At 42.3% G+C, this 8,905-nt stretch overlaps 1 long non-coding RNA gene across 1 annotated transcript; it reads right to left on the reverse strand.

Moving 5' to 3' along the window:
* Positions 1-5,024: 5,024 nt before the first annotated feature.
* Positions 5,025-5,889, reverse strand: LOC111080571. The gene is made up of 3 exons (XR_002608519.2): positions 5,800-5,889; positions 5,500-5,746; positions 5,025-5,348 (listed from the first exon to the last, which is right to left on the reverse strand). It is a non-coding gene; the product is annotated as an uncharacterized LOC111080571 (long non-coding RNA).
* Positions 5,890-8,905: the final 3,016 nt, after the last annotated feature.

Below are 8,905 nucleotides of genomic sequence, written 5' to 3' on the forward strand. Positions count from 1 at the left end.
AACGCCATCCCGTTGTTTTGATTCTGCATTGTGCTTATATTTATTGCAAATTGCTTTTATTCGAAGTATAAGGCAAAAAGTACTGTACTGGAGGGAAGAAAAAAAACGTGGGCTGCTGCACAATTCTGTTCCGGGAGTCTGTCTTTCTCCTCGTGATCGTCAAACAGTTCAGTAGTGCGATATTCTGGTGCTCTGTATAATAGATGAATATTAACCCTATATACAGCCAGACACCACGCGAATTAATTGAGATAGTTGTGCTCGCCAGTTAAAAGACAAAGTTTCCAACCATTCATATTCGGGTTATATCTGTGAGTATGCTCATATTTTAATCGATATCCAGTGGTCTAAATAAGTGAATTGTCGCAAAATTTTTCGATGCAGCGTGAGGTGTACCTAACCCCAAGACCACGGCAGCACCTGCGTGGTCAGCCACAACGCTCGTATCAACCCCCCTGGAGAAGAAATCCCCGTTTTCGTTTAAAGTGGTGCAGTTCCCATTGGGGGTAAATATCTAGCCGCTCACTCCCAATATTTGGTTTTAAAGTGTTCCTCTGTGTATATAGGACTTAGCACCACTAATTGCGTTTTGCAAGTAACGTCTGTGTGTGCATAACCTTGAAGAAGGGTGTTCCTCGTGCTTTGCCTTTGAACCATCGCCACTCTCCACGCCCGGCTGTACCGATAGGCTGGCCACTACATTGAGCAGCCTCCTATAGGAGCTCTTAGCACCTGGTGAACTGTGCGCCCTCACGATCTAAGACTCTAAGAGAGGCTTTCATGTCGCAGTGAAGGGTGTTGCTGGATCCGTTATGTGCCGTGCCGCAGCACCATCTATGTCCGCCACATAGTGCCAGCCTCGCCGGAGTGCCTGCAGGTCACTGACCTCTACGCCTCGACGCCTTCACGTGGCATTATCTGGATTCTGCACCCTAAGCTGCAGCAACTGTTTCGGCTGCCTTAGTACTAGATCATATGGGTATAATTAGGACCCGATATGACCATATTTTAGTTTAATTTTGAATTTGTGTTTAATGAAAGAATCTCCATGTCAAGGTCTAAGTGTATTTGAATATTTTTGGGAACTCGTATTAACACTATTATATTTCACAGAGACCATCATTCATCTAATCGCTCATATAACCATTCATCTACTCATCCCAGCACAGCTAACACAAGGAAAGATCTTTCTGCGTGGAGCAACGTAACTAACATCGTAAGTGATGAACAAAAAAAAACTGAATTCAAGCCCTGAGATTAATGAAGGTGGTACCCGTTTGCTTTGCATTGGCCTTTAGCCATTAATGAGTTCCCTAATATTTACATCTGCACCTTGCCATTGTGCATGTTCTCCCCTGACCTTCTGTCACGAAGCTTTCCTTGTTTTTTTTCTTGAAATTTTGAAATCATTCGAAAAAAAAAAAAAAAATGAATTTACTTATTGATAAGGTTCCTCATATTACATATTTAATCTGAATATTTCATATTTTTGTATCATATATTCTTTTTATATCTCTATACTATCATTACATTCATTCATCATTACATACAACTTATATACATTTACCCATTTATTATTTAATCTACGCATATATCGTTATGAATCCTATTATAATTCGAAATTAGTTGTACAAACTTTGGGTGTTAGGCTCGGTTAGAGTTAGTTCGTTTTTTTAGTATAATAAATGCATAATTCTGAATTTCTAAAAGTATCTTAGTGTTGCCATGAATACATGCTAAATTTCGTATTAGGAGCCATGCGAGTGCCTGGTCAGAAGAATATGGTGTAAACCTAAATGAAAAGGGATCATTCCATAACACCAAAAAAAAAAAAAAAAATCGCGGAAATGGGGTGATCAAGGTTGGGTGGGCATTGGCTGTTGCAACAACACCTGCACAGCTAACAGGCCTTGCAGTCGTTTCGTTTCCCCTTCCCTTTAAGTTCCCATTCTATATGTAGTTCTCCTAGCATCCTCATAACGCTTAAACGGTCGAAGCAAGGTTATGCACGCGAATAAAAAGAATAAGATTTGGTACATACAGCGAGCACGTATTCATAAGCCCAGATCGGAACCCACTCCTACTACCGATAATACAGCCGGAGCCAACGCGTGCAAACTTATGATATACAACCCAGACCAGCTCGAGTGGCCCATCTACAGCAATTATCGTTGTAGGTGACATGCTACAGTTATCTTATTAATGGCGCCCAACGTGGGGCCCGATCCGGCCTGCCCCGATTATAAATAAACACTTTGGTCATATGTAACACCTGACTTCCACCTTTGCTAGATCGTTTGGGCAAAAGTCCGTTTTCTGTCTCGGTTATCCAGTGGATACTTTGGATCCGTGTAAGCTAAACATGGCTTACATGGCCTAGAATCGTATTTGGGTATACTGGTGTGTGGAAGGTCCTATACACTGGAAGTGTTATAACTTTCATTGGTTATACTCCGTGGTCAACGCTTAGCCTTACATGTTATACCTCAGTAGGGGATATTGAGTAGGAACTAAGCTAGTGGCTAGCTACACCAGGAAACGACAGCATCCCCCAATCGTGATTGAGAAATTTGACTGAAATTGTTCCTTCTTAATACGGCTTTGGTTGTCCCTAAGTAACCCTGAGAAGATTAACGAATCGCGTGATTCAGTAAGCCTAGTTTACTTTGGACTTCTAAACCTAATGGTTGGTTCATACAATCCAGTACCGCATTAAAGACTATATTGTTGATCTGACCTTTTAGTTTTCGTCGGATGAGGGATTTACGATAATTAATATCCAGCCCTTCCGCGGACTAAGCCTGGGATGCAGATGTCAGTTACAAATAGTTTACCCCTATTTCTGTCCCTTCCTCTCCCGTAAACACTGCAATCTGTTCTTTTACTCTATTCTTACTTAAAGGCGATTGCATGGCTCCTAAGTTTATTTTGAATATATCTACATATATAAATTGATTTTGATCTTTTTATCTTTCTTATTCATATTGTATTCCCATTATTGATTTTTTTTATTTGGTTTCATTACCGAAATGGTGGTATCTCGTAGTACGGAGAATTTATCGGTCTCAGTTGATACTGGAAAATATTGTCAAATTTGCACAGAGATTATTGTTTATCAGGCCCAACTACTATTGGCAAGTTGTGGGCATAGTTTTCATAGAGCGTGTTTCACCTCTAAAGTTTCTGGTAAAAAGCAGTGTCCACAGTGTCAGCAAGACCTAAAAATTATATCAGCTTCATCTGAGAATCTTAGTCCCGGTGGTCCGTCTACTTCCAGTTCACGGATGCCTTCTGTTTCTCAGTCCCTTCAGACTAGAAGTCAAAGAAAGAAAGCTGAAGTGTCCAGCCGTCCCGAGATGTCAAACTCAGAGGATGCCAATATGTCTCAAGTCTCTGGCGATACACAACAGAGCCAGGCAACAATGGCAGAGGCCATCCATCAGTCTATCGCTGAAGCGATTAGAGTGGCTATGGTCGAACAGACTCGAGTGCTGGCGACCAGCATGGCTGATCAAACTAGCCAGCTAGTTCGAGCCATATCTGATGGACTCCGAAGTACTCCCGCTGTCCCGTCAACCAACATAGATACAGTTCGAATACAGCCGGTAGCTGAAATCGAACAGCAAACAATGGAACAACTTTTCCGATTTTCCACTAGTGGCCAGATACCAGTTTCAGGGCTTAATCAATCGGGAAATAATCCTTCCCCGGTTATACCCGGACTCTCGAACTTAGGGCAAACTCGTAATGTTGGTTCAGGACTGACCGCCGCTTCAACAGCTTCATCGCTTCGTGCGGATCGTGTTAGCCAGATAATGTCCAATTGGAAACTGAGATTTACAGGAAAGGCTAGTATGTCAATTGAAGACTTTATCTATCGTATTGAGGCATTGACAAAGCAAACTTTGGACGGAAACTTTGAGATAACGGCTCGGTACGCTAGTAACCTTTTTGATGGGAGCGCCAGCGAATGGTTTTGGCGCTATCATAAAAGTGTCCCTGAAGTCCGTTGGATGGATTTATGTGTTGCCTTACGTGGCCAGTTTAAAGATGATCGAACAGATAGGAATATCCGAACGGAGATTGAATTAAGAAAGCAGCGATCAAACGAATCCTTTGATGATTTTTATGGCGCTATTGCCGCGTTGGCAGACAAACTTTCTGAGCCTATGTCCGAGGCAGCCTTGGTTGAGACACTACGAGCAAATCTATTAGCTGACATTCAGCATGAGATCTTGTATGAGTCGGCTGCGAATGTAAAATCCTTGCGTCACCTTGTCCGTACGCGAGAGATATTTATGCAGTCCGTAGCGAAAACAAAGATTCCCCTTGCTGCTCCCCGTGCCTTACCACGCCGTCAAGTTAATTCCATATTAGACGCATCTATAACGACCGATAATGAAGAATTGTCTGCAGAAGAAGACCTTGAGGTTTCCGCTGTAGAGTTCGTCTGTTGGAATTGCACTGGCAAAGGCCATCGCTATCAAGAATGCCTAGAAGAACGTAGAATATTCTGCTACGGTTGTGGCAGGGCAGACACGTATAAGCCGAATTGTAGAAAATGCAACCCCAACACTGCAAAAAACTCGCTGTTGCGTGCACCACCGAAAAGTGCACGCAAACTGGTGAATCAAGCGACCAATACCGAATAAATGACTATCCAAATTCTACTGACATTATTATACCGGACGTATCAAACGGCGTATACGCTGATCCCCTGATTAGACCACTAAACCGATCTCAGCGACGAAGAACCGAATTTAAGAAAAAAATTAGACTTGAAAGAAGTTTACTCCTATCTTCTGTAGTTGGAAATCCTCATGACTTACGACCCCATGCTCAGATTATGCTTTTCGGTAAACCAGTTGTAGGTCTAATGGATACGGGAGCTTCAGTTAGCTGCATCGGTGGAAATTGCGCTGCCGATGTCCTTCAAAGTAAGATTCAATACAAACCCCTTTCCCTGAAGGTAAAAACTGCAGATGGAAAAAGCCAAAGTATAATTGGTAAAGTTTCCACAAAAGTCACATACAGAGGGGAAGCCAAGGAACTTTGCTTTTATATTGTACCTTCTTTGACGGGTGATCTCTATCTAGGGATTGATTTTTGGACAACTTTTAATCTTCTACCTTTGCATCTTATGACAAAGAATTTAATTATTGAAACTTTGGAAGATCCCACAATGATGACTCTTCTCCCTTCTCAGCAACTTTTACTACAGGAGGTAGTTAATTTGTTTCCATCATACTCCAAGGAAGGTTTAGGAAAGACCTCTATTATCACTCATAAGATAGAGGTGGCCGATGCCAAACCTATTAAGCAACGCCACTATGCAGTGTCACCTGCCACTGAAAAGTTAATGTACGGAGAATTAGACCGCATGCTCAAACTTGGCGTAATACAAGAATCAAATAGCTCGTGGTCTTCACCCGTCGTGTTGGTAAAAAAGCCTGGGAAAGTTAGATTGTGTATAGACTGTAGGAAGATAAATTCAGTTACCGTAAAGGATGCTTATCCAATGCCGCTTATAGACGGAATTCTGAGTAGACTACCGAAAGCTGAGTTCGTCACAAGCATTGACCTAAAGGATGCGTTTTGGCAAATTCCTCTCGATCCAAGTTGCCGTGACAAGACCGCGTTCACTGTGCCTGGCCGTCCTTTATATGAATTTGTAGTTATGCCATTCGGCCTCACCAACGCTCCCTGTACCATGTCGCGACTCATGGATAAACTTATTCCAGCCCATCTACGGAATGAAATTTTTATATATTTAGACGACTTATTAGTGATATCAGCTACATTTGAACGCCATCTAGAAGTGTTGTCCATTGTGGCCTCTAAACTTACTTCTGCCAATCTCACTATAAATGTAGAGAAAAGCAAATTTTGCCGAAAAGAAGTTAAATACTTAGGGCACGTGATTGGTTGTGGAAACATTCGCACTGATCCCGATAAAATAGCTTCCGTTAGGGACTTCCCGGTGCCGCAGTCGATCAAACCAGTTCGACGATTTCTTGGAATGACGGGCTGGTACCACAAGTTCATTCACAATTACGCAGCTATCAGTGCACCCATCTCAGATACTCTGAAATCTAAGCGCAAGTTCAACTGGACTGACGATGCTCAGATGGCTTTTGAGTCCTTAAAATCTCAAATGTGCTCCGCACCAGTCTTACATAGCCCAAATTTCTCGATACCGTTCTCATTACACTGTGACGCCAGTCATACAGGCGTAGGCGCAGTTTTAATGCAAAAAAACAACGATGGTGCAGAAGTACCGATTGCTTTTATGTCTAAAAAGCTTAACAAGTGCCAGAAGCAATACACAGTAACTGAAAAAGAGTGTTACGCTGCGGTGTTAGCCGTAAAAAAGTTTAGGGCTTACATTGAAGGCCAAGAGTTCACTATCATTACAGATCATGCCTCCTTGAAATGGCTGATGTCGCAAGCAGATCTCAGCTCAAGGTTGGCTCGTTGGTCGTTAAAGTTGCAGGGATTTGAATTCAAAATTCTTCATAGAAAAGGCAGTGACAATATAGTACCCGATGTCCTGTCTCGTATACACTCGGAAGACTTGTCTTTCTTGTCGGTTGATAGCATGATGGTTGATCCTGATTCTCCGGAATTCGCATCTCCAGAATATCAGGCGATCAAGGATAAGATTCGTTTAAACAGTTCTTGCTTGCCCGATCTCAAAATTAAAGACGATCGCATCTTTCGTCGTGCGGAACATTTCGATGGAGCTAAGATCTCAGACGATTCCTGCTGGAAGCTTTGGATCCCACCGACCCTTGTCGAAACAGCTCTCAAAGCCGCCCATGAGGATCCCCTATGTGCACACTGCGGGATAAATAAAACGCTCGAAAGACTCAGGCGATTTTATTATTGGCCCAACTTGGTTGCAGACGTCAAGAAGCTGATAAATAATTGCCATATCTGTAAAGCCACTAAACATCCAAATCAACCCCTAAAGCCCCCAATGGGAAATACGGGATTGCCTTCTCGATTCTTTCAAAAACTATTTGTAGATTTTTTAGGACCTTATCCGAGAAGTAGGTCAGGCAATGTTGGTATCTTTGTCGTCGTAGACCATCTGTCAAAATTTCCATTTTTGAAGCCGGTACGAAAATTTACTGCTGATTCAATTAAAAGCTATCTGGAAGAAGAGCTCTTCCACTGTTTTGGTATCCCAGAAACCATTGTATCTGACAATGGAGTCCAATTTAAATCTCAAACATTTAACTCACTGCTGGACAAATATAAAATTTCTCATACCTATACTGCATTCTATTCTCCTCAAGCCAATGCTTCGGAGAGAGTTAATAGATCAGTCCTTTCTGCCATTAAAAGTTATGTTGACCCGGATCAACTTAATTGGGATGAGAAGTTAAGTAGTATCTGCTGTGCGCTACGTTCTAGCCATCACTTGGCCATAAAAAATACCCCGTATCGGCTTGCCTTTGGACAGCATATGATAACAGATGCCAGTAGCTATAAACTGCTGCGTAGCCTAGATATGCTAGAAGATCGTAGCGTTCAATTTTCGCGAGAAGATTCATTTGATCTAATTCGCAGCAAAGCTAAGGATTCTATACAGGATCAGCACTCGCGTAATGCCAAAGCTTATAACTTACGTACTAGACAAATTAACTATAAGGACGGACAAGAAGTATACAGACGTAACTTTCAGCAAAGCAATTTCGCGAAAGGTTTTAGTGCAAAATTGGCACCAAACTTTATCAAGTCACGTGTGCGAAGGAAACTAGGAAACTGCTACTATGAATTAGAAGATCTTCAAGGCCGTCTTGTAGGTAAATTTCATGCCAAGGATATAAAACCTTGACCCAAGCTATTGCAAGCGCGGATCCCACTTTGCTGTTTTCCACCCCAAGTGTGATTTGAGTGGGGGGGAATATGTAGTGCGCTTGTTCATAGAGAAAAATGAAATTATTTCTCTATTTTCATTTTTTTTAAATTCAACGGTTTAATTTCAATAACCGCCTGAAGATATGCCGTTCAAAATATGGGTTTCCGATCGTAGTAGCTTTCATAGAGCTTTTTGACGAAGCATATGTTTTGACAAAAAGTGGCAACGCCATCCCGTTGTTTTGATTCTGCATTGTGCTTATATTTATTGCAAATTGCTTTTATTCGAAGTATAAGGCAAAAAGTACTGTACTGGAGGGAAGAAAAAAAACGTGGGCTGCTGCACAATTCTGTTCCGGGAGTCTGTCTTTCTCCTCGTGATCGTCAAACAGTTCAGTAGTGCGATATTCTGGTGCTCTGTATAATAGATGAATATTAACCCTATATACAGCCAGACACCACGCGAATTAATTGAGATAGTTGTGCTCGCCAGTTAAAAGACAAAGTTTCCAACCATTCATATTCGGGTTATATCTGTGAGTATGCTCATATTTTAATCGATATCCAGTGGTCTAAATAAGTGAATTGTCGCAAAATTTTTCGATGCAGCGTGAGGTGTACCTAACCCCAAGACCACGGCAGCACCTGCGTGGTCAGCCACAACGCTCGTATCAACCCCCCTGGAGAAGAAATCCCCGTTTTCGTTTAAAGTGGTGCAGTTCCCATTGGGGGTAAATATCTAGCCGCTCACTCCCAATATTTGGTTTTAAAGTGTTCCTCTGTGTATATAGGACTTAGCACCACTAATTGCGTTTTGCAAGTAACGTCTGTGTGTGCATAACCTTGAAGAAGGGTGTTCCTCGTGCTTTGCCTTTGAACCATCGCCACTCTCCACGCCCGGCTGTACCGATAGGCTGGCCACTACATTGAGCAGCCTCCTATAGGAGCTCTTAGCACCTGGTGAACTGTGCGCCCTCACGATCTAAGACTCTAAGAGAGGCTTTCATGTCGCAGTGAAGGGTGTTGCTGGATCCGTTAT

The sequence above is a fragment of the Drosophila obscura genome, unplaced genomic scaffold, assembly GCF_018151105.1.
Source record: "Drosophila obscura isolate BZ-5 IFL unplaced genomic scaffold, ASM1815110v1 contig_1, whole genome shotgun sequence".
NCBI lineage: Eukaryota > Metazoa > Arthropoda > Insecta > Diptera > Drosophilidae > Drosophila > Drosophila obscura.